Source organism: Capricornis sumatraensis, chromosome 1 (assembly GCF_032405125.1).
Source record: "Capricornis sumatraensis isolate serow.1 chromosome 1, serow.2, whole genome shotgun sequence".
Classification (NCBI taxonomy): domain Eukaryota; kingdom Metazoa; phylum Chordata; class Mammalia; order Artiodactyla; family Bovidae; genus Capricornis; species Capricornis sumatraensis.
The window spans coordinates 79237461-79261960 of NC_091069.1; positions in this window are offsets into that span (position 1 = coordinate 79237461).

A 24500-nucleotide genomic window follows, 5' to 3' on the forward strand; every position below is an offset into this window, starting at 1 on the left:
GCTGGGTCTGTGCAGCTTGTGGAGGGCTGCATAGTTACCACAGTCTGTGAGGGGGCCCTTTGTCTTTAATTTGTGTCTTGAGCATATGCAAATTATTAATTGTTTGCCCTCTGGGGGAGGGAATGGATAGCAATGGTAATACTGCTTTTGTTTGGATATTAACATTTCCTTAAATGCTCCCCAGGCAGGGTACTTCTCCCAAGGCGGATCCCCCTAGTTGGAAACCCCACCACCTCAGTGAATACAAGTGTAATAATTCTAGAAACACAGAGAGACAGGTTTGTGTCATTTCAAAAATCTTTTGCGTTGAGCAAAAGCGGCAATTCTGTTCTCACAACAGAAGTAAATGGGTGTATAAACATATATATTTTTGAATGCTGATTTGAGAGGGGAAAGAAACTTTTCAACCATTCTTACATTCAGAAAATTTAAAGATCTTTTTTCTTCCTAAAATCGGGGCAGATTTTTTTTTTTCCTAATTGGGTAGGGAAAGAAGTAAATATTACAGGAACTGAAATGAAATGTTTGGGATGATAAGGAAAGGTTATTTTGAATTAGGTGAGGTTTTGTTAAGTGCCCAATAGGAAAAAAAAATTAGTTATATGAGCTTGTTAAACCAAGCAACTTGAAGCATAGGTTCTTCTGGCCTGACGTTGGATTCTGCCGGCATTGGTGGACTTCTAGCATTTAAAAGCTTGAAAAAATGTAAGACAAGTGCTTCCCCAAAAGACCCATATGAAAATAGCAAGTATCAGAAGGAAGGAAGAGAATACGTGAATTCTTGATTTAAAAAAAGAAAATCTCTCTGCCAAAGTCATCAACATTTGCAAACCCCACAAAAAATGTTTAGCTTTCCAATAGTAAAGTTCACTGTGTTATGTTGGTGGGGGCAAGTTATCTCTCTTGTGATTACTCGGGCAACAATAAAGGGGGGAAAGTGTAATGATTCCTACACTGCAGACTTTCCCTGAGGGCAGTAACAAAAGTCACTGTATTAAGCAGGAAGCTTGGTGACTTAATGCTAGCAGTTTCAGGAAAAAAAAAAAAGTGAACTCTCTCCATTTCTACCCCGTTATGTCTGGACAAAGTGTCAGCCCCCAAGTTTCTAAAGCATATTTGATCCAAAGGTGGGGAAAATTGTTTTACATACCTAAGTGTATGCAAAAGGATGACACTTGCCTCAAAGGCCAGATCTACAGAATTATTTGGATAATTTGACTCATCTTATTCATCCCAAATGAATAAGTCTGATTTTGCCTCCACTTCAAGAAAGCACGTATTATCTAGAGGGGCTTCCCGCTTGCTTCTCCCTTATCTGTGTCTTTCCCCAGCATCAAATAGCCAAGGAAGAGAAGGCTGTTTCCTATCAGTTGTGTCTGACTCTCTGTGGCTCCATGGACTGTAGCCTGCCAGGCTCCTCTGTACATAGAATTCTCCAGGCCAGATTACTGGGCACCAGGGGATCTTTCCAACCCAGGGACTGAACCCAGGTCTCCCTCATTGTGGGCAGATTCTTTACCATCTGAGCCACCAGGGAAGCCCATATTTAAACTAAGGTCATTTAAATCTTAACATGAGTGAAAGATAACCCTGCTTTCAGTTCTCTTAAATCCCATTCCAAAGAGCATATCAGGGAGACCATCTCAGTGATAAGATGGAGACCCTTTTCTCAGGGAGCTAATACTCATCTTGGGGAGAGGAACTTAGATAGGTCAGGATGGCACAAAACAGTGCTGTTCTTATGGGTGTCCAGTCTGGGAGCCCACAGGAGGGAAGCATGAGAGAAATCTTAGAGGGCTTCCTGGAAGAGGTGGGCTTTGAGCTGAAGCCTTGAAGGCTGAGTATGATTTGAGATGGTGAGGAGGATGATTTATAAACAGAATTACTCTACAGTTAAGATATAGTGACAGCTCTTACATAAGCAGGCATTCAAAAGTGCTTATTTAAATAAATGAGTGGAATTATTTAGAAGCCTAATAATAAATTCCTTTAAATTTTTCTCCTTTGGATGGCCCATCTACCATGTTAGCCTGTTAGCATGTTAAGCTCTCTTATTTCTCCACCCATTTAACGTTGTATTTCCCCCTCATTCGGGCTGAGAGACCTTAGTTTGGGGTTACTGATGTCTAGGGCTGAATAATACCCATTGGCACCAGGCAGTGAGTGAAGGTTCTTATTCAGAGGAGACTTCTCCAGTCTTGCAAAAATGAGGGGATTCCTGCAATCATAAGGAGTTTGGGGTTTTCTTTTTAACAAATCTTCCTCTTAGGGTACCAATTTAATGTTTTGTTTGAAACATCCTGGAATGCAAAATGATGAAAGGGAACTTTTTAGGTTTTTATGCACAGAGCAGATTCCACTGAAAATGACCTCTGGATTAGAAACAAGGAACCCAGTTAGTGTCACTAATTAGTGGATGCATAATGTGGTTCACTCAATTCAGCTTCACTTTTTTTTCCTCTGAGAGATAGGGACATTACTGGCTACCTTTGTCTATGTGGTAAGACTTTGTTTTGGTTCTTTAAAGAAGAAACAATAAATAGGAAGGTAGGTTTTTTTTCATAATTCTGGCTTCCAGCAGTTGCAGGATTTGGGTGATATTAATCAATTACGGATAGTTTTTTTTTCCTCCCCTGGAAACAGATGCTTATTAGTTTAATCTTTAAGATACAAAGTTTTAAATGACAACAACCAGAAAAATAAACAATACTGTCAAGCTGGGAAATCTACACCCATAGTCTTTTCTTCCAAATGTATTTTTATGCTTTAGTAGATTCTGGATGCCTAGGACATACAAACCACATTAGGATATGGCAGGGATTTGCTCTTCAGAAAGTATTAATACCTTCGCTGAGCACAGTGGTGCCAGGCTTTATCATGCACCAGGCTGAATATCTCACATTGCTGTTCTTTCTGCCGAATCTTCTCTATTCTGCCCTCACCTCCACCTCTGCTCCAGAAATCTGACTTTCTTCCCGTTCTTCTTTTCTTTTTTTCCTAAACAAGCCATTGTTTATTCCTAAACTAAGCATGAAAGTCAACAAGTTGAGGGCAATTCCATTTCAACAATAAACAGATGTCCTTTGAGTTCCCGAGACCCAAGTAAAGGCCCTTCCACGGGAAGCACCTGATTCAAAAGGAGGAAACACCAAGGATTATGAAGGATTTGGCTGTCAGTGCAGCTGAAGTGGAACCAGTCTCCCACCCCGATGCTGCGTACAGTCCCTCTGAGCTCATCCGAGGGAAACTTGCTTTCCCAAGAGCCCATCTTTTCCTGGTTGTAAAATGTGTTCCGTCCTAATATACACAGGCTAAACATATGGTGAACAGTGTGAAGAGAACATGTGTCCATTATCACTTCCAAGAGCAGAGCCAGGACGTGTGTTCAATAAAGGAATTCTGCCCTACACTATAACTCTCCAATGAAAGCTGAACTGACCTCAATTTGTATGGGCAACCTGCTTTGTGTGTGTGTGTGTGTGGGTGGGTGTGAGTGTGTGGTGTGGTGTGTATTTACAAGGCCAGATGAATTCAGGCCACTCAGTCTCTTGGTACTGAGGAGGAAAAAAGTACTGGATGACCTTGTGTGTATGTGTCGAGAAGGAGGGGTCCCCAGAGATTAGAAAATGAAGAGGGGCTGGAATTTTTATTTTAATTAGTCTCATATTTCCCTGGAGAGCTTTTCTGAGCACATGATCTTCTTTCTATTTACTTGTCTACAGCCAAATGTGGAGACTCACCAAGCCCAGGAGGAAGAGTGGACCATCCTGACCTAAGCTGAATTATGAAAAAAAGTTGGCCCTGGTTTCCAGAAATACTAAGTCACATGGAGGCAAAGTTAAGGGCGGGTCACCAGGGATAAAACAGAAGCTGCTTCCATGACTCAGAGGTTCACATTAACCAGAAGACACATTGAAAACCCTCTTCTTGTGTGAGACATGGAAAGCCTGCCTCAAGGGTGGACTTCGCTTGATACGGCAGTGAGGACTGCATTCTTCAGTCCTGGTACCTAGGTCACATCTTCAGCTCCTGCCGGATCACGCTGTGAGGGAGGGTGGACTGGGGACAGGGGAGGGACCTGCAGCATCAGCCAAAGCAACCAGAACTGGGGAGGGAAGAACCTGTCAACTTGCCTTGGAGATGGCAAGTCCCTCCACCCACAAAAGGAAGGCACCCACCTGGGACAGAGAGGGTTATTAAGTCCTCCCCTGGGTCAGAGCACCGATGTCCCCAGAAGATCTCCAACCCTCTGTAGTAATCTATAGTATGAATCAGTTTGGGTGAAAAAGCTTCTATCAAGTTTAACAACTTTCTGGTGTAACTTCTGAGAGGGTTGATTGCTTATTCATGTGGAAGCAAGACGCCCAGTTCATTTTGCCTGTTTTTGCTACTCTTTGTTGGGTTTGGGAGGCTGTTATGGTAGCTGCAAATGGCTTCTCAAGTGACATTTGCTGACAGTCAGTGAAGTACATTTATCAGTATTCAGCAGCTCACCTCTACACATGCAATCCATTTTGTTTTGTTCTTCATAGCAACCTCCTTTCCGACACCCGTGCCCTGAAAATGATAAATGGCAAGGTGGCATATTTCTCAAGCTGCACTCAAATGTCACTGTGAAAAATCTTTAATGGACTAAGTGTAGCTCTTCACGTTACAACTTGTCAGGTATTGGGAAATTCTAGAGTTTCTCCCTAATCCACAAGTCTTTGGAACCGCACATCTGCAAGCAGAGACTAATTATAAGCTACACCAGTCAGACCTGGGCAAGCAGAAACCAAGAAGAAAACATCTGATATCAGCTAATTCATCTTTATTGTTATTCTCATTCCATTTTTGCTACTTCCCTTCCTACTCAGAGACCATGCCAGGTATGAGTAATCTGTTACTCTAATTAAGTGGGTGACAGCCCCCACCCCCATGCCCCAGGCGGGCTTGTAATCCAGTTGTTCAACCAGCCTTCTCCAGAATATCTTCACTCTTCTCTTCCAAGACTCAAAATCTCTAGGACCTCTTCCATCCCTCCACCAAATCCCTGATTCCAAATCATAAATCCTGTCCCCTAACTGTTGATCATAATGGGATAATTCAGAGGTACCTAAGATGACTGGCTAGAAGGGCCCTTTCTCCTGTCTCCCTAATTTTTCCTTTTCAGACCATCCTTCCAGAGAGCTGAAAGTTTTACCTCACTGCCAAAAAGGTCTGCCTATTTTTTTCATCACCACCACACTGCTCTCAGGGGAACGGCCTACAGGCACTCATTCACCCCTCAACATGGCTTGCTCACTCGGATGCTATCTTTGCAAAGGGTCTCTATTCCCTGGAGTGTGGGCCAACCTGGAATCAGCCCTTGCCCACTGTGGTTGGGGGAATGTGCTGATTTGCCTTTATTTGAGATGTGTTCCAATGAGAGAACCATTATCAATTAATATTGATTTTACGATCAATGTTTGAAAGTCAGTGAAGTTGGGAGAAGGTAACCGAAAGCGAAGAGAAAGAAGCAGTGCCACCCCAAACTGTACCAGTAAGTTCATCTTTGGCCAGATGCCGAAGACTGGGATGTTTCGGTTTTCCTCCTGGCCGCTTAAATCTCACCCAGTTTCTAATCTTGGTATTTGCTTCTAGACCCCTTGGTTGGGCACCTCCCTGGCTCTCCTATTTTTTCTCTACCATCGTCCTTGGCCTTTTTTCTCCCTTACTAGCTGTCCCCTCTGGCTCCAAGACCTCAGGGACCCCTCCAATAAGTACAGGTCTTTGGTCATATAGAGGCTCAACAATCTAATACTCTCACAATCTAAAATCTGTAAATGCCTCCATTTCTACGCTTTTGTGTTTATTGTGTCTTGGTTTTCAGACCTTTTCAAAATCTTCTAGCTATGCCAAAACTAGCCTAAGAATGTTGTCATTTCTCATATCTTAGAATAAGAAAGGGAAATAAGTTGTGCCCCTAGTGGTCAGGGATGGTAGGGCACAAAGAGTATAGATAACCTGCTAGGTATTACCTGCTAGGTATTACCGGAGAAGGCCACAGCAAGCCATTCCAGTACTCTTACCTAGAAAATCTCATGGACAGAGGAGCCTGGTAGGTTGCAGTCCATGGGGTCGCAAAGAGTCGGACACAACTGAGCGACTTCACTTTCACTTTTCACTTTCATGCATTGGAGAAGGAAATGGCAACCCACTCCAGTGTTCCTGCCTGGAGAATCCCAGGGATGGCGGAGCCTGGTGGGCTGCCATCTATGGGGTCGCACAGAATCGGACACGACTGAAGCAACTTAGCAGTAGTGGTAGCAGCTAGGGATTAAAAAGCAGAGACTTTGCTTTGCCAACAAAGGTCCGTCTAGTCAAAACTATAGTTTTTCCAGTAGTCATGTATGAATGTAAGAGTTGGACTATACAGAAAGCTGAGTGCCAAAGAATTGATGCTTTTGAACTGTGGTGCTGGACAAGCCTGTTGAGAGTCCCTTGGACTGCAAGGAGATCCAACCAGTCCATCCTAAAGGAAATCAGTCCTGAATATTCATTAGAAGGACTGATGCTGAAGGTGAAACTCCAATCCTTTGGACACCTGATGCGAAGAACTGACTCATTGGAAAAGACCCTGATGCTGGGAAAGATTGAGGGCAGGAGGAGAAGGGGATGACAGAGGATGAGATGGTTGGATGGCATCACTGACTCAATGGACATGAGTTTGAGTAAGCTCCAGGAGTTGGTGATGGACAGGGAGGCCTGGCATGCTGCAGTCCATGGGGTCACAAGAGTCAGACACGACTGAGAAACTGAACTGAACAGAAATGCCTGCCCAGCAGGGCAGAGGCAGAGGATCCCAGGTAACTGCCTGGGGATGGCACAGATATGAGACCAGTGAGAGCCCTGCCATGCTCGAACCCATGACTCTTAGCAGGCTAGGACATATCCCAGGGAAAAGATGGTGTGTCAATTGTCCCTGTAATTTGATCAGGGCAGACAATTAAACCAGACAGCAGAGGGGGGAAATATGTCATAATTTTTGGAAACTGCTAAAAAACCAACACAGGGTTGGGGCTGATTTTTGGAAGCAATGATTAAATCTGTATTTTCATGGCTATTTTGTGCATTTGTATAAGCTGTTTTAGATCTAAAGGTCAAAAGATAGGAGACAGCAATATCTTATTTTCATTGTTGACTGTTGGCTATTCAGTTGTTCCATTATTGCTTTAAAAAAAAAAAAGAAGAAAGAAAGAAATGCTTGAGTAGTTCTTTCTAAAATCAGTGGCAATTCCATTGTCTCTCATTTGATGATCAAACAATACCTGGGTTGGGTGTTGAACCTCAGATGACATATGTGACTACTGGGTACCCTGTATGTGTGTGTGTGTGTGTGTGTGTGTGTGTGTGTGAATGTGTGTGGGCAGGCTCTTGAAGGCTGGGGAGTAGAGGTGAGGGGGGGGGCACTTTTCAGAACCTAGGAAACTGTAAGGATGCTGGCATCCAGTTCTCTCACCTGACAAATAAAACAAACTTCATTACAATCCATAATTACAGTCTGCATGTAGTAATTAATACAAGGTTTCTTTTTCAGACAATCTCATAAATTCTAGCTATTCTCCCTTTTATTTAACCATTTCAGAGCCCAGGTTAGGAAGAACTATGTTCACATCATTTTGGTTGGGTACATTCTCCGAGGGTGAAACCATTCCACAGTGTGGAGCCTGCTTTGCCACCTCTTGTCACCTCCCAAGGCACACCCTAAGCTAAGGCTGGGGTCAACAGTCTTTATCCCTGACCTCTTTATTAGCCTCCATTGCAGAGATGGATTGTCAAATACCTTCTTTGGAATGTGCACCCTTCCTGGGCTTGGGCAGTGCTGTTCCTGTGCCAGGAACTCCACACCTCTCTCCCCCGACCCTACCTGTCTGACCTATAGTCCTTCAAGCTCCCTCAGGCATTGTCTTCTCCAGGAATTCCCTATCCTCCCCTCCTCCCACATCCTGCAGCACCTCCCTCCATCAATCCTCTTGTTTATCGGATCTTTCACATCCACATACAAGCATCCTCTATAACCTATTAGTCAATGTTCTGCAACCACTGTGCCAGCCTTGCAGCCAGGGGTCATACCTCGGCTGTAGTTGTATAGTAGACTTGTCCGCATTTGCTGAGCAAATCTGCCACACTTCCTGAGCAGAAGGACAGGTAAGGGTGCAGAGGACTTTGCTGGAAATGACAGGGACGTGGAGCGCAGGCAGAGCCCAGGTATGTTCGGTACAAAGACGTGAGTTTAGTCTGAATCCATCTGCCCTAACTCCAGGCCCTGTCTGGCCAGGTCCTTTTCTTCCGAGCTCTCCAGGAAGCCTTTTTTCAGTTTCCCCTGTATTGCCTTTTCTACCACTGCCTAGTGGGGCTAGCGCTCCCAGTGAGCAAGTAGGTCCCACGTCTGATTCAGGTCAAATGGTCTCTTACATGTTCTTCAGCTATAATCCCTCTCCTCTGGCACCATCTTCTAGGCTCTTCTTCACTGTCACGATCTATCCCCTTTGGTTCAGATTTTACCTTCTCTTTTCTGCCCCCTGCCTACCAGCATCTGCCTCGTATCTGAAGTCACAACACAGGTTTACTGACAGAGCAGACTGTTGCTTACTCCATAAGTGGTTACACATCGCTCTTCTTCAGGCAAACAATTGCAACAGGTGATATCCACGTACACCTGTTTCTGCCTTCACACCCGTTCACTTACCTGTTGTCTGTTACTGCTTTCCTACTGAAACAGCAATGCTGAGTGGTTGTGACTGAGATCATACAGCTCAGAAAGCCTAGCATTTACTCTTTGGCCCTTTATGGAAAGTGTGCTAATCTCTATTATTGAGGATGCTCATATATGCATGAGAATGATCTGGCAAAGAGGAGGAATTGATGATATTGGAGCTAGGGAGTAGAGGGGTCATTGGGCCAAAATCCCTGAGAAGGGAACAAGCAACAGGTTCCAGAGCTCAAGGGAAGAAGTGGATTCTGATGGGAGTCAAGACGTGCCATCTGCTGAAACAGACAGGAAGACGGAGCATGTGTACAGGCATAGGCAGGGAGGACAATGAGGGCGTTCCTGTCAATTGCCTCTATTAGCTCCATCTGAAGTGTGAGGCAAGGTCACAGGCTAGATGTTTAGGGGATAACGGAGGTGTAAGGACAACGGAGAAACTGTAGATAGAGGGGAAGTGAGCATCCGAGAACGTTAACTAGGATGCCTGTGCAGTGTTGTGGCCACAGTCTAAATGAAGGCAGTGAGCACGACAGTGTGGTATTCTCCAGCAGTGTCCACAGGCTCCAGTGCCAGCAGGGGTGGTCAAATTTCATCAGCAGTGGGGCTTTGCCAGGTGTGTCAAAGAGGTGAAGGGAGAAAGGAGGAGTGATCTTCGGTGCAATGGGAATGACTAAGGATCATAGCAGGTCATGGAAACTCAATTGGTGAGAAGAGCGGTAAGGAGTGAGAAAGGGGTAAGGTAGTGGGAAAGTGGGAGGGTCAGTCCATGGGCTGGAGGTCATGATGAGGTCAATGCTCTTTTGGAGAATATGAGAGCTGGAAGGATCAGAGGTCAAAGAATGGGGAGCATGATGTCCAGATTTCCGAGGTAGAGCAGTTCCTGGTGATGGTAGGATATAGAGTGTAGCCATGGGGGTGGGAGAGTGAGATGCGTGAGAGTCAGGGAGGGCAAGACACAAAAAGGCCATCCAAGAGCATGCACTGACACTCAATCGTGTCTGACTTTGCAACCTCAGGAACTGGAGCCCACCACACTTCTCTGTCCATGGGATTCTCCAAGCGAGAATCCTGGAGTGGGGTACCATTTCCTCTTCCAGAGGATCTTCCCAACTCAGGGATCGAAACTGCATCTCTTGCATCTGCAATCGCAGGCAAATTCTCTACCACTGAGCCACTTGGGAAGCCCCAGGGAGGGCACCTGCAGTTAGCCAAACTGGGGACGGGAAGCGATGTGGAAAGGAAGTGAATGAATGAGGGACGCAGTCTGCAGTTGGGTTGGGGGTGACTAAGATGACAGCAACAAGGGACGAGAAACAGGAGACACGGTGTAATTGTCAAAGTGTCGGGGCCTTTGAAGTAGAGCACAGAGTGCTCTAGAAGTAGCAGTGGGGACAAGACGGACCCCATCTCGCCTCCGACTCGGTGGTTCAGGGTGTGTGAGGGAGAAAAGAACTTGCACTTCAGAGGACTGCCAAGTGAGGCCTCAGGGAGAATGAGCTTCAGTGAGCGTAAGAAGGTTCCCAATGCATCTCCTTGGCAGGGCTGGGGAGGGTGGGGAGGGCTGGGGAGGAGCCTGAGTCAGATTAGGGTGGACAGAGCTGTACTGTGTAAGGTCTGGGAGGCGAACTGGAAGACTTGAACTTCTGGGAAGGACCAAGTTGGCAAGGATGTGTAGACATAACAGGATTCAGCTGTGAAAGCCTCTCTGAGGTGGGAGGAGTGGAAGGATGGGGGGGTGGTGGTCCCCAGATGGTCCCCAAACCTACTGTAGCTCAGGATGTTGTGTAGTCTGGGGGGTCGTGAGAGGCTCCCCAAGGATCTGCCATCTTAGGCAACATGGAGGGGGAGGGCACCTGGGTTGGGAGGAGCCATGCCAGTGAGACTTGAACTTGAATCACTAGGTTGCAGTGACCCTTCCATGGAGGTCAAGAGGCAGGCGGCGGAGGGGCGGGCAAGGCCCTCACACGGGAGCTTGCGCCAATCATTCTTATCAACACGCTCCAGTAAAAATAAACGAACCAAGTCACAGCCGTCAGATTCCTCCCTTGAACCCGCTGACCTCTCCAGCCCCCACCCCATTTACCTGCTTCTCTTCAACATGAAACAGCCCCAGAGAGCCGAGGATGTTGTTGTCTGGTCTGTGTCCTGACCCCACCCTTCGCTAAGATCACTCTTCTCAAAGACATGCACCTGGTAGCCACGGAGGCCTTCCGTCTGTTCTTGCACATGCTGAGTCCCCTGAACCCCATCCCAAAACCGTCCACCTTAATGCCTTTGCACAGCCTCTTCTCTCTTCCCAGAGTGCTTTCCCCTCACATTTCTGCTGTGGCTTCTTCTGTTACATCAGTTCAAATGCACCCTCTGAGAGAGGCTTTCCCTGTGGAGCCCTCTAACTCGGCTCCTGAAGTCACTCCATCACATCGCCCTGTTTTATTGTCTTCATGGCATGTCATGCCATGCCATTTGGTTAATTTATTTATGTCCCACTTCCTGGATCTAGAATGGAAGCCAAATGGAAGCCAGGACCTCATGTCTTCTTCACTGCTTTATCTTTAGCATCGGAAACATTAACTTTTTCCTAGATGTCCAATAATTACTTGTTAACAAAATTAGCCTTATAAAGAGAGCCTTAAAAGACAACTCGAACTCAAGAGTACACAATTTGTCTACAGAGATAATTAAAACCCCTTCAGCCCTCTGCCAGGATGGCCTAGGGATCATCATAAAAGTACAAATCCATGGGACTCATCATAGACTAAATCAGAATCTCCAGGGGTGGGTCTGGACTCTATATGCTGAATCAGCTCCCCAAGCAAGCCATTGGCAGTCAGCAGGTATGGGTGTGAGGAATGGACATTTGAGAATCTCACTAATTTTTTCCCCCACAAAGAATCATTGAAAACTTTATGGTGCCCAGCTCTGCGAGGGACTCCAAGAACATCCTGGTTACAGGTAAGAGAAACCCATTCAGACTAGCATCGTTAAAATAATGGGGGACTTTCAGTTATGGATGCAAGAGTATCTCAGAGAGCCAACAAGCAGGAGTAGTTGCCTCAGAGAGGTCTCGGGGAACTTCCCTGGTGGTCCAGTGCCTAGGAATCTGCCTGCCGATGCAGGGGACACAGGATGGATCCCTTTGTCCTGGAGCTAAGATCCCACATGCTGCAGGACAACCAAACCCATGCACCACAGTCACTGAAGCACACACGCCCTGGAGCCTGTGCTTTGCAACAAGAGACGCCGCTGCAGTGAGAAGCCAAGCACTGCAGCTAGAGCGCAGCCCCTGCTCACGGGAACTAGAGGAAACCCCTGAGCTGCAAGCGAGACCCCGTGCAGCCAAATAGATGGGGCACGAATGAGCGAACTTTCAGAATTGTAAATGAAGAAAGAAAGGTCTGGGGCCAGAAGTGGAAGAGGCACCAGGAGAGGTGGCCATTCTCATGCTTACTCACTCTTGCCTCTGCTTTGTTCACACTCCACTGCTGGTTGATGGCGCTGCATCTTTGTATGCATGGTGGGCCAAAGCCCCCTCAGTTCTAGGACTTCAATCTCCTCCCTTCAGGTGACCAGCAGACAGTACTCTCTTCCCTTCTGGCCAAGTCCAAAATGCCTGGAGAGAGAGTTTGGCCTAATGGGTCAGAAGTTGACCCAGAGGACTGATCCCTTACATGAATGGAGCCTTGTTCTCAGAAGGTTGTGGGTTTGACAGTCTACAACGTATCAGGAATGAATAGCTACCACTGGGGTATGGAATCTTTGATTCGATCTTCTATGGGGTGGAAGTGGCATTTTTTTTTTTTTAGTTGCTGCCATCTGTTAGTGAATGAGTTTATCAAGTTCTTTCCTGAGGAGAGGTCTTAGAGAAGTCTGGAAATAACCCTGAAGTCACTGAGTACCAAAGAGACGGTAGGGAAGATGTCATGAGGGTTCAAAAGGTTGCACTGCTCTTCCAAGAGCTCTGTGAGGCATGTAGACAATCTGAGGTAAGGGCAGCTGTATGTCATGTGAGTCACTTGAACTTAAGGTTAGAAACACATGAGCTCCTTGAGTGACTGAATCCACATTGCCTGGTGCTTTCAGTTGCTTAGGTTGTTCATACAAGAATGTAATAGGATTGAGGACCCAGGCGTGCTTTCTGGAAGCCTGTTCCTCATGGCCCTGGGAGATTACTTTGACCATCTGTTTGGAAACTTATAGGCAATATTCCCCTTCCCTTTCTTCTTATTTCCTAGAAGGTCAGCAGGCCAAGCCCAGGGGATCAAGGGAGCGGAGGGCACCTCATTCAGATCCAGGTGTCGGGGTTCCACAGATCTACAATCAGAAGCTTTGAGGAGCAAGAATCTCTTTTCAGCTTCACAGGGCCCAGTAATTTACTCTGAAGGACTCATCTTCTTAGCATCCTCCTCCTTAGAAATCCCCTTTTCCACAACCTAAGTCTTAGCTTCATTCTCTCCATTCACTAGCTGAGCTAAGATTATTGGTCAGGGAATCAACACCTAAAGAGGGGGCCTCACACAGTGCTGGGGTCTTTGAAAGCTATAGAAACAATTTCTAGTGGGGTTAGGGCCTGCTGAGTCCACCGGGTGAGGGATGGGGAAGCCAGGTTGTTCCATGGCTTGGGAGCAAGGCTGCGGAGGTAGGGCTGCTGTCTCCCTAAGGGCCAGGCCACAGGATATGTTTCAAGTCCCAGTCATTGCCTCCTCACAAAGCAAGAACCAGGAAGTAGTCCTCCTAGTTCTCCATCCTTTCTCAGAGCAAGAGGAAACACTGATGGAGGAAAAGAGAATGAAGAGACTTTGTTTCTAGTTCTAGTTCATTCCTTCCATCATTCAGCAGATATTCACTGAGTGCTTACCACAGCACTGGGGTGAATGTAGGGGACGTGCCATGAGTGAAACAGGCCCCATCCCAGCTGTGACCAGAAGTACAGCTCTTTCTGGGCCTCCATTTCCTCCTCTGTAAAATGAGGTGGTTGGCCTAGATCAACGGTTCTCAAAGCTTAGCATGCATTCAAATCCCCTGGAGGATCTGTTAAACCCCAGCTTGCTTGGCTTTACTCCCAGAAATCCTGATCCAGTAGATCCAAGAATTTGCATTTCTAACAAGTCCCTAGTTGAGACTGATGCTGCTGGTCCGAGGACCACACTTTGAGAACCACCGCACTAGACCTCTCAGATCCCTTCTAGCTGTGACATTCAGTGATATGACTGGCTTGGTGGTCGCTGGAGTGGCCTAATCAGAAACAGACTGTGCAAAGTCAGGCTGGAAATGGAATAGTCCCATAAGTTTCCTGAGCTTAGGGGTAAATGGATCAGAGAAACCTTAACAGAGCCACTAAAGCATCTGCCTCATTATTTTTTTAAAAAAATGATTAAAAAGTAATTTTCTAACATGAAAGTTCAATCAGATGCTGGAGAAATTATTTCAACTTTTCATTGGGGAAAAAAAGGCTCCACTAAAAAGCTACAAGGGTATTGATGTCTATTAAATATTTGCTTTTCTCTATAGCCCACACTAGACTGAGTAATTTGTATTTGGCAGAAACCAGCTGCAATTACATTAGTCAATCCAAAAGCCCAACTTGCTCATACAAAATGCAAACAAATTAGTTAAAATGGCCTAATTAGTGGACTGTAAAAATACAAACTGAGGCTGGCAGCCTGGTGTGTGTGAGTCGAGAGCACTGTCTCCCCACATGGGGAGCCCAGAGCTAAGGAGACATGGGACTCAGCTTTCAGCTGATGGAGGGTCTTCTTCCGGGACCTCTGATAGCCAGTGACCCAGATGAATCCCAGTGGTTCTGCCTCAGGAAATGCCATCCTCTCCTGACCTGGGGCATGGCCTCCACTTTGGCCAGGTGGGTGCAATAGTAGGAACATGGGGTTTGGATCCAGATAAACTCAAGCTTGACTCTCAACCCCATCAATTCACCAGTTAACCCTTTGGTCAAGTCACTTCACTTCTCTAAGCCTCTTATTTCCTTTTTAAAATGGAAAGGATGCATCCTGTATTGAACAGTGGCTGTGAAGATTAGCAATTAGGTATATATGTATCTGGGCTTCCCAGATACTAGTGGTAAAGAATCCACCTGCCAATACAGGAAATACAAGAGACTCGGGTTTGATCCCTGGGTCAGGAAGATCCCCCAGAGAAGGAAATGACAACCTGTTCCAGCATTCTTGCCTGGAAAATTCCATGGACAGTGGAGTCTGGCTACAGTCTATGTGGTTTTGAGGAGTTAGACACAATTGAGTGGCTTAGCACACACACACATATACATATCTGGTGCATAATGTATAGTGTGGCTCTGGGTTTCCTTGGCCTTGACATACCAGAATAGCTCTATAGACCAGGATTCTGGTTTCAGTTTAGGGCACCAGTGGGCAGTTTTGTAAAGACTGGATGATACTGAGGTAATGACCCTCAGTGCACTGACCAAGGTCAAGGACTGTGTTGAGTATTGCGGTGTGACTCAGCTCATCTGTGCTCTCTCCCCAGGGGCTCCAGGCTGCAGCCCTATAGATGCATGGGTCACAGAATCAGAGAGCTGGCAGGGACAGCAGACACCTCCCAGTCTAGGGTTCACTGTGCCTCAGGGTCCCTCGGGGAGCTTCTACAAAAGGCTGGAGCCAGGACCCCACTCCCAGAGAGCCTAGCTCTGGCAGCCTTGGAGAGGCCCAGGTGTCAGTGTATTTTGATGTCTCTCCAGATGATTCTAAATGAAGTCAAGGTTAAGGGTCATTCCTCTAATCAGACCCTTTATTTTGTGGGGGAAAAAGAAAAACCTAGCAAACATGCAATGAATATTTAAAGATGATCAAAGCAGCTAAACAGCGACAACTCAGAAACTCGGAGAGATGTGAATTATATAAGATCACACAGAATTAAATTTTCCTAAATTGTTGGACCACACTGTTGGCTCTGATAGGCAGAATGTGTGCACAATGCCCACAGAGTCCTGGGGCTCTTTACCAGGCACTTAAAGAAGGTTAGACTTTGGTGACACTCAACATCTTGTATTTCATAACACCTTCTCGCCTGAGCACATTTCCAACTCAATTATAGTCACAACATCAGCCAGCTTGAGACTTGGGAGTCTCGGGGAAGTGCTACACCATTTGTTTCAAGATCACACAGCCAATCAGTGTTGGACACAAGACTGAGAAACCCAGGGGATGGGTGTTAGAGAAATAGAGAGTCCACGGCAGTTCTGGATGCCAGACTTTGTGAATCACGAGGGTGGTCCCTATCCCCTACTGGATTCTACCGAAAGGCAGGCAGCAAAGTTACACACTTACACAGAGAGGACCAGAGATTTGAGATGTCCTGAGTAAGTGGGAAAACGTTTAGTCTCATTAGTTACAGTGTGACTCTTAACTCAAAAATGGAATCTAACCCTTCAGGGACTGTGTCTCATTTATACTTAAAAAAAATTAGTTAATTATTTTTGGCTGGGTCTTCGTTGCTGCACATGGTCTTTCTCTAGTTGCAGTGAGTGGGGGGTACTCTCTAGATCCTGTGTGAGGGCTTCTCATTGCAGTGGCTTCTCCTGTTGCAGAATTATGGGCTCCAGGGAGCCCAGGCATCAGTAGCTGCCCCCAGGGCACGTGGAATCGTTCCTGACCAGGAGTTGAACTCATGTCTCCTGCCCCGGCAGTGGATCCTTACCTACTGGACCACCAGGGAAGTCCCTCTCAAAACCCCCTCACTTTTGTATCCCGCATTTAATGGGGGCTCTTCTGAATTTTCCTGCCTCTGTTCTCATGGGCCTCTGTTCCCTCTGGAGTCAGACACCTGGACTCAAAGCACAGGAAGAATGTAAGGGCTTCTCAGCTTGAAGGAAAGGGTGAGGAGGGCTAGTCCTTCTCCTACCCCCATTCTCCAACTCCAAGCTGCCCCTCTGTCCACCCCAATTCCCAGAACCGAAATTCTAGAGACACGAAAATATAGTGTCATTTCTGACATGTGTGGCCTTCAGTGATTTCATCACTACACATGTTCAGACCTTTCTAAGTGCTCTGAGATGCAATTCACTCTTTGACATAATTATCTCAAATTGTGGCATGGCATCAGGCTGAGGTTGGATCCCTCAGCTTTGCCTGTCTTAAATCAGATTAGTACTTAGCTTCTACTTCTTCATTTCTAATCTCATTTGAGGTTAAGCATTTCCCTCAAAGAACTGTGTTAGATGCTCCCCACAGCTATGGGTTTTATTGTACTGAAATGTTGTATTTTATCTTTCAGTATTTTTTTTATGTATTTATTTTTAACTGACGGGTGTCTATGGCAAGACCACCCTGAATTGATGCGTTTGAACTGTGGTGTTGGAGAAGACTCTTGAGAGTCCCTTGGACTGCAAGGAGATCCAACCAGTCCTGAATATTCATTGGAAGGACTGATGCTGAACCTGAAGCTCCAATACTTTGGCTACTTGATTCGAAGAACTGACTCATTGGAAAAGACCCTGATTCTGGGAAATATTGAAGGCAGGAGGAGAAGGGGATAACAGAGGATGAAATGGTTGGATGGCATCACTGACTTGATGGACATGAGTTTGAGTAAGCTCCGGGAGCGGGTGATGGACAGTGAAGCCCGGCATGCTGCAATCCATAGGGCTGCAAAGAGTCAGACACGACTGAGCAACTGAACTGAACTGAATTGAATTGAAGGGTAATTGCTTTACAGTGTTGCATTGGTTTCAATCAAACATCAACATGAATCAGCCATAGGTTTGCCTCTCACTGTTATAGGTTTTATTGTACTGAAGTATTGTATTTTATCTTTCAGTATTTTCAAACTTTCCTCAGTTGAAGGTCTGTTGGTAGAAAAATCAATTTGTCTGAAAATGTTTCAAAATGTATATTTCTTCTAAGTATAGACATTTAGGTTACCAAGTATTTTCTTTCAACACGTTGATAACATCTTTTTCCAGTATCTTCTGGCTTCCATTGTTGGTGTTGGGAGGCCAGCTACTACTCTAATTATCAGTCCTTTGAAAATAATGGTTTTCCTCTCTGGCTGTTTTTAAGATTTTTTTCTTTGCCTTTTGTGTTCTGTGATTGCAGTGTGATTTGCATGGGTATGCACATTGCCACATACATGGGTATATGTATTGAACTATACTGATAAATATCAGTTGTAGGTTTGGATTGACAGGAACTTCACACATGGACCTGGATAATTCAGATGAAGTTTGCTTATCTAAAAAATGCAGGTGAAAGTCAACACCAGGAGAATACACAGCAGAGAGAGACAGTGGTATAAGCTTTAGGACCCCCGTTTTCATAAAGGAATAAATACATTGTTGTAGACTGCAATATCTAAGTGAATGAGCATCCAATCAGACTTTTTGAAAAAATATCTTCTTCTTCCAAGCTTAATCTCATGTACAATCTTGGTGTTATCTGATGTGTAGTATGCCCACACAATTCAGTGGTGTATAACACAGTGTACTGGAATAGGAACACAGTCACCTCAGTCACTTACACTGTGGTCCTGGGAAAGCTGTGATAGGAAACTAGAACAAATATCTAACCCAAATATCTGTATAAGTCCTGCTTACTCTGCCATATAATTAAATCTTTTATTTATCCTTCTTGACTTTTTTGCTTAGAATCTGTGGGAAATTCCTATCCTTTCAAATATTGCCTCTGCCCTATCCTTCCTCTCCTCTCTGCTGTAGCTTTCTTGATGTATGTTAAACATATTCACCAGATCCTGAATGTCTCTTAACATTTCTTTGATGTTATCCTTCTCACTGTCTTTCTGAGTTGCATTCTGGATCATTCTTTTCAGAATATCTAATCCTCTGTTGAAGCTATCAACTGAGTTTTTAATTTCAACAATTTAATACTTTTTATAGCTTAAAGATCTATTCAAATTTTTTTTCTAATCTGTTCGGGCATTTCCACAGCTTCTAACTACTAATGATACTTTTAATCCTTGCCTTTACTTTTAAAGTTATTAAACATACTATTTCATAATTATACCTGGTCATTTCAATATCTGATATCTCTGTGGGTTCAGTTCTGCTATTTGCTGGCTCTTGCTCATGGTACTTTGTTTCCTTGAATGCTTTATAATTGTTGACTATAAGTTTATACCTTTGAAACTTCATCTATATGGGAAATACTTGAGGTTTGGATTAAAGTTCCTTCAGAGAGGTAGCATCTTACTCCCCAGGTCTCTGGAACTACTGCTAATTTACATTCACTTCCTTGACTTCTTAACTGGAGCCTTCTTGAACCACTGGGGAGTAAGCATTCGATGTATAAACTCATGGAAGAGCTAGCGTATCTATAAATTCTCAGAAAAATTCTCCCCTCTGTTTAGAGTCAGAGCTGGATACATATAATTTTTCTTGTGCACCCTTTGGTAGGAACAGAGCCTAGGTTATTTCTAAGTCACCTTTATGATGAGGGGGCAGTGATATGGAATTTCAGTTTTATGCATAGGGGATCTCTACTACATTCCCCCAATTTAGATAAGCACTAGGTTTTTTCTTCTTTCCCCTCTTGCCCTATAAGGTTGTGATAACTAAATCAAAGTTTACATGATTCAGCACATGCCCTCAAGGCCAAAGTCAACTTCAGCGGTCCATTTATTTCTCTGCAATTTCACTTTACCTATTTTTCATCTAGGACTATTCCCTAATTTCTTTCCAATTCATCAGTACGTTGAAAAGTGTTCTTTTAATTTTGCCCAGAGTTTATAGTTGTTTTTTTGGGAAGATTGATTGTCATTTAGTCCACTGTCTTGTAAGAAATGGGCATGGCTACCTACTATCCTTCCAAAATCCTGAGCAAACAATTGATCTCGTCAAACCTCAGTCTCCTCACCTAAAAAATCATCTATTTCCTAGAGTTATTTGAGGATCAATTGAAATATTGTATGAAAAAGATTTTTTAAACTTAAAACAGTTTATCAATATTAGAGCATTTTGTGACTCTGTATCTGATTAAAAAAATGATTTCTTTTTCATGAAAATGAGAGAAGAAAGCTTTGCACAGGCTATTTATAATCCAGGTCAATATTCACCTAGTTATTCAACAAGCATTTTCCAAGTAGCTTCTATATGGCACTTTCCTAGCCTAGAGGTTACCTGATTCAATTATTTACCTGAGGTGTTGAACCCAGGACAAAAATGTAGTTTATTTAGAAATTTTAAAAAAATCCTCTGCTGTTTGCTTATATGAGCCTTTTCTTTCTTCTAAACAACAGACACAATACCAATATTTCTTTTCTAGGCTGTGCTTAGTCACTCAGTCATGTCCAACTCTTTGTGACCCCATAGACTGTAGCCCACCAGGCTCTTCTATCCATGGGAATTCTCTAGGCAAGAATACTGGAGCGGGTTGCCATGCCCTCCTCCAGGGGATCTTCCCAACCCAGGGATTGAACCCAGGTCTCCCACATTGCAGGCAGATTCTTTACCCTATGAGCCACCAGGGAAGCCCAAGAATACTAGAATACTATCCTTTCTCCAGGGGAACTTCCCAACACAGGAATCGAACTGGGTCTCTGGCACACAGGCGGATTCTTTACCAATTCTAGCACATCCTTATTTCCTCTTCAGGTCTAAAAGATATTTGTTTCTCTAAGAGTACTTTTAAAGTTCTGATTCCTTCTGGGCATTTCTCTCAAGGACTGTTTTCAACTCAGGTTAAATAACCTGAGTTATGTCTGCAGCCTGGGCCAGCCCTGTGAAGGCCTAGGCTGTTGGTCTAGACAGAGAAAACCTGGGTTCTAATTCCCTTCTCCCTTACTTGGCTGTTTAGCTTGGGAAAATCACAGCCCTCGGTTCTAAAGACCATATCCCCTCTGTATGAAAAAAAAGGAATGCTTATCACATTGTTGAGGGTCACATGAGGGTAACACATATGAAGATACCCTGGATATTTCCAAGATTTCCACAATTTAAGGGAAAGGAATTATTATTTCCTAGCATTAGAAATGATTTCTTCTCATACTACCAACCCCCACTAATAATATCCCAGGCCAGAAAAAAAATTTGCAGGGCACACTCTTGTGGAAGCCAGAATTTGGGAATGCTCACAACTGCGTGTCATGGCGGGACACGTCCCTGCTGGTTCCAGGGAAAAATCGCATTCCCTCTGCCTTTGGCTGCAGCAGCACCCATGTCCCTGCTTCTCCCCAGCTGCCTGCCTCACTGGGGCAGCCCTCCCAGGCCCAGCTGTGGGGACTTGCCTCCTCCGGGTCGGGCACAGAGTGCCAGAACAGGCTGATATGCCAAGAGCTGTGGTATCAGGGGTCAGTGTCAGGACGTGCTGACTGCAGAGGACACGGTGACAGGCTGAGCTGGGGCAGTAATTAGACAGTGAGAGCTTCCTCCAGCAAGCTGCCATCAATAGGTCCGCTTACCGAGGGGAAAAAAAGATTAAAGTAAAGCAGATGGCGGAAGATAATAACATCGCCCACTTAACTCGTGTTTTCACTCGTGGAAGCACTTTCATCACCATTTTCTCGTCTGGTCCACAGCTTCTCTCTCCTCAGATCCTCTGGTGGATGTAGCTTGCCAGTTTTACAGGCAAGGAAGCTGAGGCACAGGCATAGCAGCTGATTAACCTTGCTCTAAGAGCTGAGACATACATTTCCATCCTTTTGTGCTAGCCATTCCATCATCAGTACCTTGGAGAGAATGCAAACATGTTCATTAATGCCACACATTTTTATTGAGTACCTACTATGTACCAGTCACTGTGCTAGGGATGATGGATTCAGCAGCAAATGAGACAAAGTCCTATTCTCATTAAGGTTCCCATTTAATAGGAGATGATAACACAGAGACAAATGAACATGACAATTTCAGTTAGTAGTATGTGCCATGAAGACAATAAAGTGTAATGACAATTCAGTAGAGAGGAACCAGCAAGGCTAATTGATCCTGGAAAGAGCTCTCTGAGCAGGTGATCTCTGAGCTGAAATTTGAATATCAAGAAGTTGCATGAATGTCAAGAAAAGGTAGAATAATGAAGAAAGAGCAAATGCAAATTAATAGCAAATTAATAATGTTTTAGACCCTGCAGTCTCTCAGGATTGGAAAAGGAGGCTGAGGAAAAGGAAGTCCTCTTGTGAAGCACAGGGAGGCTGGCCTGGGAAGTTTGAACTTCCCTCTGGAGCTCCCTTCTCAGGCTACCAACTTTTCTTTACTCCTGGCCTCAAGTTGCCCATCTGTGAAATGGATGTAGCGGTGGCAGTCATTACTGTAGACCTCAGGGTGAAGAGTTGTGAAGTGTTAGACCCATAACCACACCAGTAAGAGGCTGCAAAATTTTTAGACACTTAGTGAATATTAACTATTTCCTATTTTCTTAATTATTTGGTTGTGCTGGGTCTTCACTGCTGCACCAGCTTTCCTCTAGTTGTGGTGAGCTGGGGCTACTCTCTAGTTGCAGTGTACAGACTCCTCATTGCAGTGGCTTCTCTTGTTGCAGAGCAGGGGCTCTAGGGTGCATGTGCTTCAGTAGCTGCAGTTCCCAGGTTCTAGAGAACAGGTTCAGTAGTTGAGGTACATGAGCCTAGTTGCTCTGCAGCATGAGGGATCCTCCTGGATCAGGGATCAAACACATGTCTCCTCCATTGGCCAGTGGATTCTTCACCAGTGAACCACCAAGGAAGCCCCTGCTATTTTAAATAAGGTTACCAAAAGATAGCTAAAAAGTAAACCTCTCTATTCTACTCACTTGAATTAAATTCAACTGGTCTACACAGACTTGACAATGTCAGCTTCCTAAGGCTTTCTGTCAATGACATCACTGTCTCTTGACTTTACAAAGGACTCTCTACTGTACAGAACCTTTGGCAGCTCTTACTAGACATCTACTCAATTATAAGCCCCTTGAAGGCAAGGACTACTTACTTACTACAAAGGTGCAATAAATGTTTGTGGAATTAATATGTGAAAAACACAGCTTTATCCCCATCACAATATCTCCTCATGTGGACAGGGTCATTATTAGCATGATAATGTACCAGCTGGGGCTTCCGTGGTGCTTCAGTGGTAAAGAATCCACCTGGTGCAGGAGACAGGTAGACAAGGGTTCAATGCCTGGGTTGGAAAGATCCCCTGGAGGAAGAAATGGCAATCTGCTTCAGTATTCTTGCCTGGAAAATGCCATGGACAGAGGAGCCTGGTGGTCTACAGTCGATAGGGTCACAGGGAATCAGACACGACTGAGTGACTGAGCATGCATGTACCCATGTATGTACTAGGTGAGGAAACTGAGGCTCAGAGAGTTTGAAAGACTAGCAGTCTCTAGCCAAACTCACAGACTTTATCGGAAACTTTCTTGGTACTTATATCTACAGTAGCAGCAGAAGCATCAGTCAAGTTTTCAGAGACAGACACAAAGGGAGAGATTTCTTTTTGCCTAAAGAGTCCAAATCAGGGATCTCAAATCCTCAGATCTAAGAGGACTTGCCTAAAGAGACCTTACCAACTGAGGGCTCAAGTTCTGCAAAGGAAGAGACTGATAAGATTATTTGGGCTTGGTTTGCAGCTGGATAACAAGGACAGAGAGTTACTTGGGCTTGTCAAGGTCACCTAGGTAGGTGAACACTTATTTTTAGTGCAGCTATGATCCAGATGACTACAATGGTATGATCACTCACCTAGAGCCAGACATCCTGGAATTCGAAGGATCCTTAGGAAGCATCACTTTGAACAAAGCTAGTGGAGGTGACGGAATTCCAGTTGAGCTATTTCAAATCCTAAAAGATGGTGCTGTGAAAGTGCTGCACTCAATATGTCAGCAAATCTGAAAAACTCAGCAGTGGCCACAGGACTGGAAAATGTCAGTTTTCATTCCAATCTCAAAGAAAGGCAATGCCAAAGAATGCTTGAACTACTGCACAATTACACTCATCTCACATGCTAGCAAAGTAATGCTCAAAATTCTCCAAGCCAGGCTTCAGCAGTATGTGAATGTGAACTTCCAGATGTTCAAGCTGGATTTAGAAAAGGCAGAGGAACCAGAGATCAAATTGCCAACATCCGATGGGTCACTGAAAAAGCAAGAGAGTACCAGAAAAACATCTATTTCTGCTTGATTGACTATGCCAAAGCCTTTGATTGTGTGGCTCACAACAAACTGTGGAAAATTCTGAAAGAGATGGGAATCCCAGACCACCTAATGTGCTTCTTGAGAAATCTGTATGCAGGTCAGGAAGCAACAGTTAGAACTGGACATGGAACAGACTGGTTCCAAATCAGGAAAGGAGTACGTCAAGGCTGTATGTTGTCACCCTGCTTATTTAACTTCTTTGCAGAGTATATCATGTGAAATGCCGGGCTGGATGAAGCACAAGCTGGAATCAAGATTGCTGGGAGCACAACCTCAGATATGCAGATACACAGATGATACCAATAACCTGAATAACCTCAGAGACACAGATGATACCATTCTTATAGCAGAAAGTGAAGAAGAAATAAAGAGCATCTTCATGAAAGTGAAAGAGGAGAGTGAAAAGTTGGCTTAAAACTCAACATTCAGAAGACTAAGATCATGGCATCTGGTCCCATCACTTCATGGCAAGTAGATGGGGAAACAAAGGAAACAGTGACAGACTATTTTTGGGGGGCTCCAAAATCACTGCAGATGGTGACTTCAGCTATGAAATTAAAAGACGCTTGCTCCTTGGAAGAAAAGCTATGACCAACCTAGACAGTGTATTAAAAAGCAGAGACATTACTTTGTCAGCAAAGGTCTGTCTCGTCAAAACTATGGTTTTCCCAGTAGTCATGTATGGA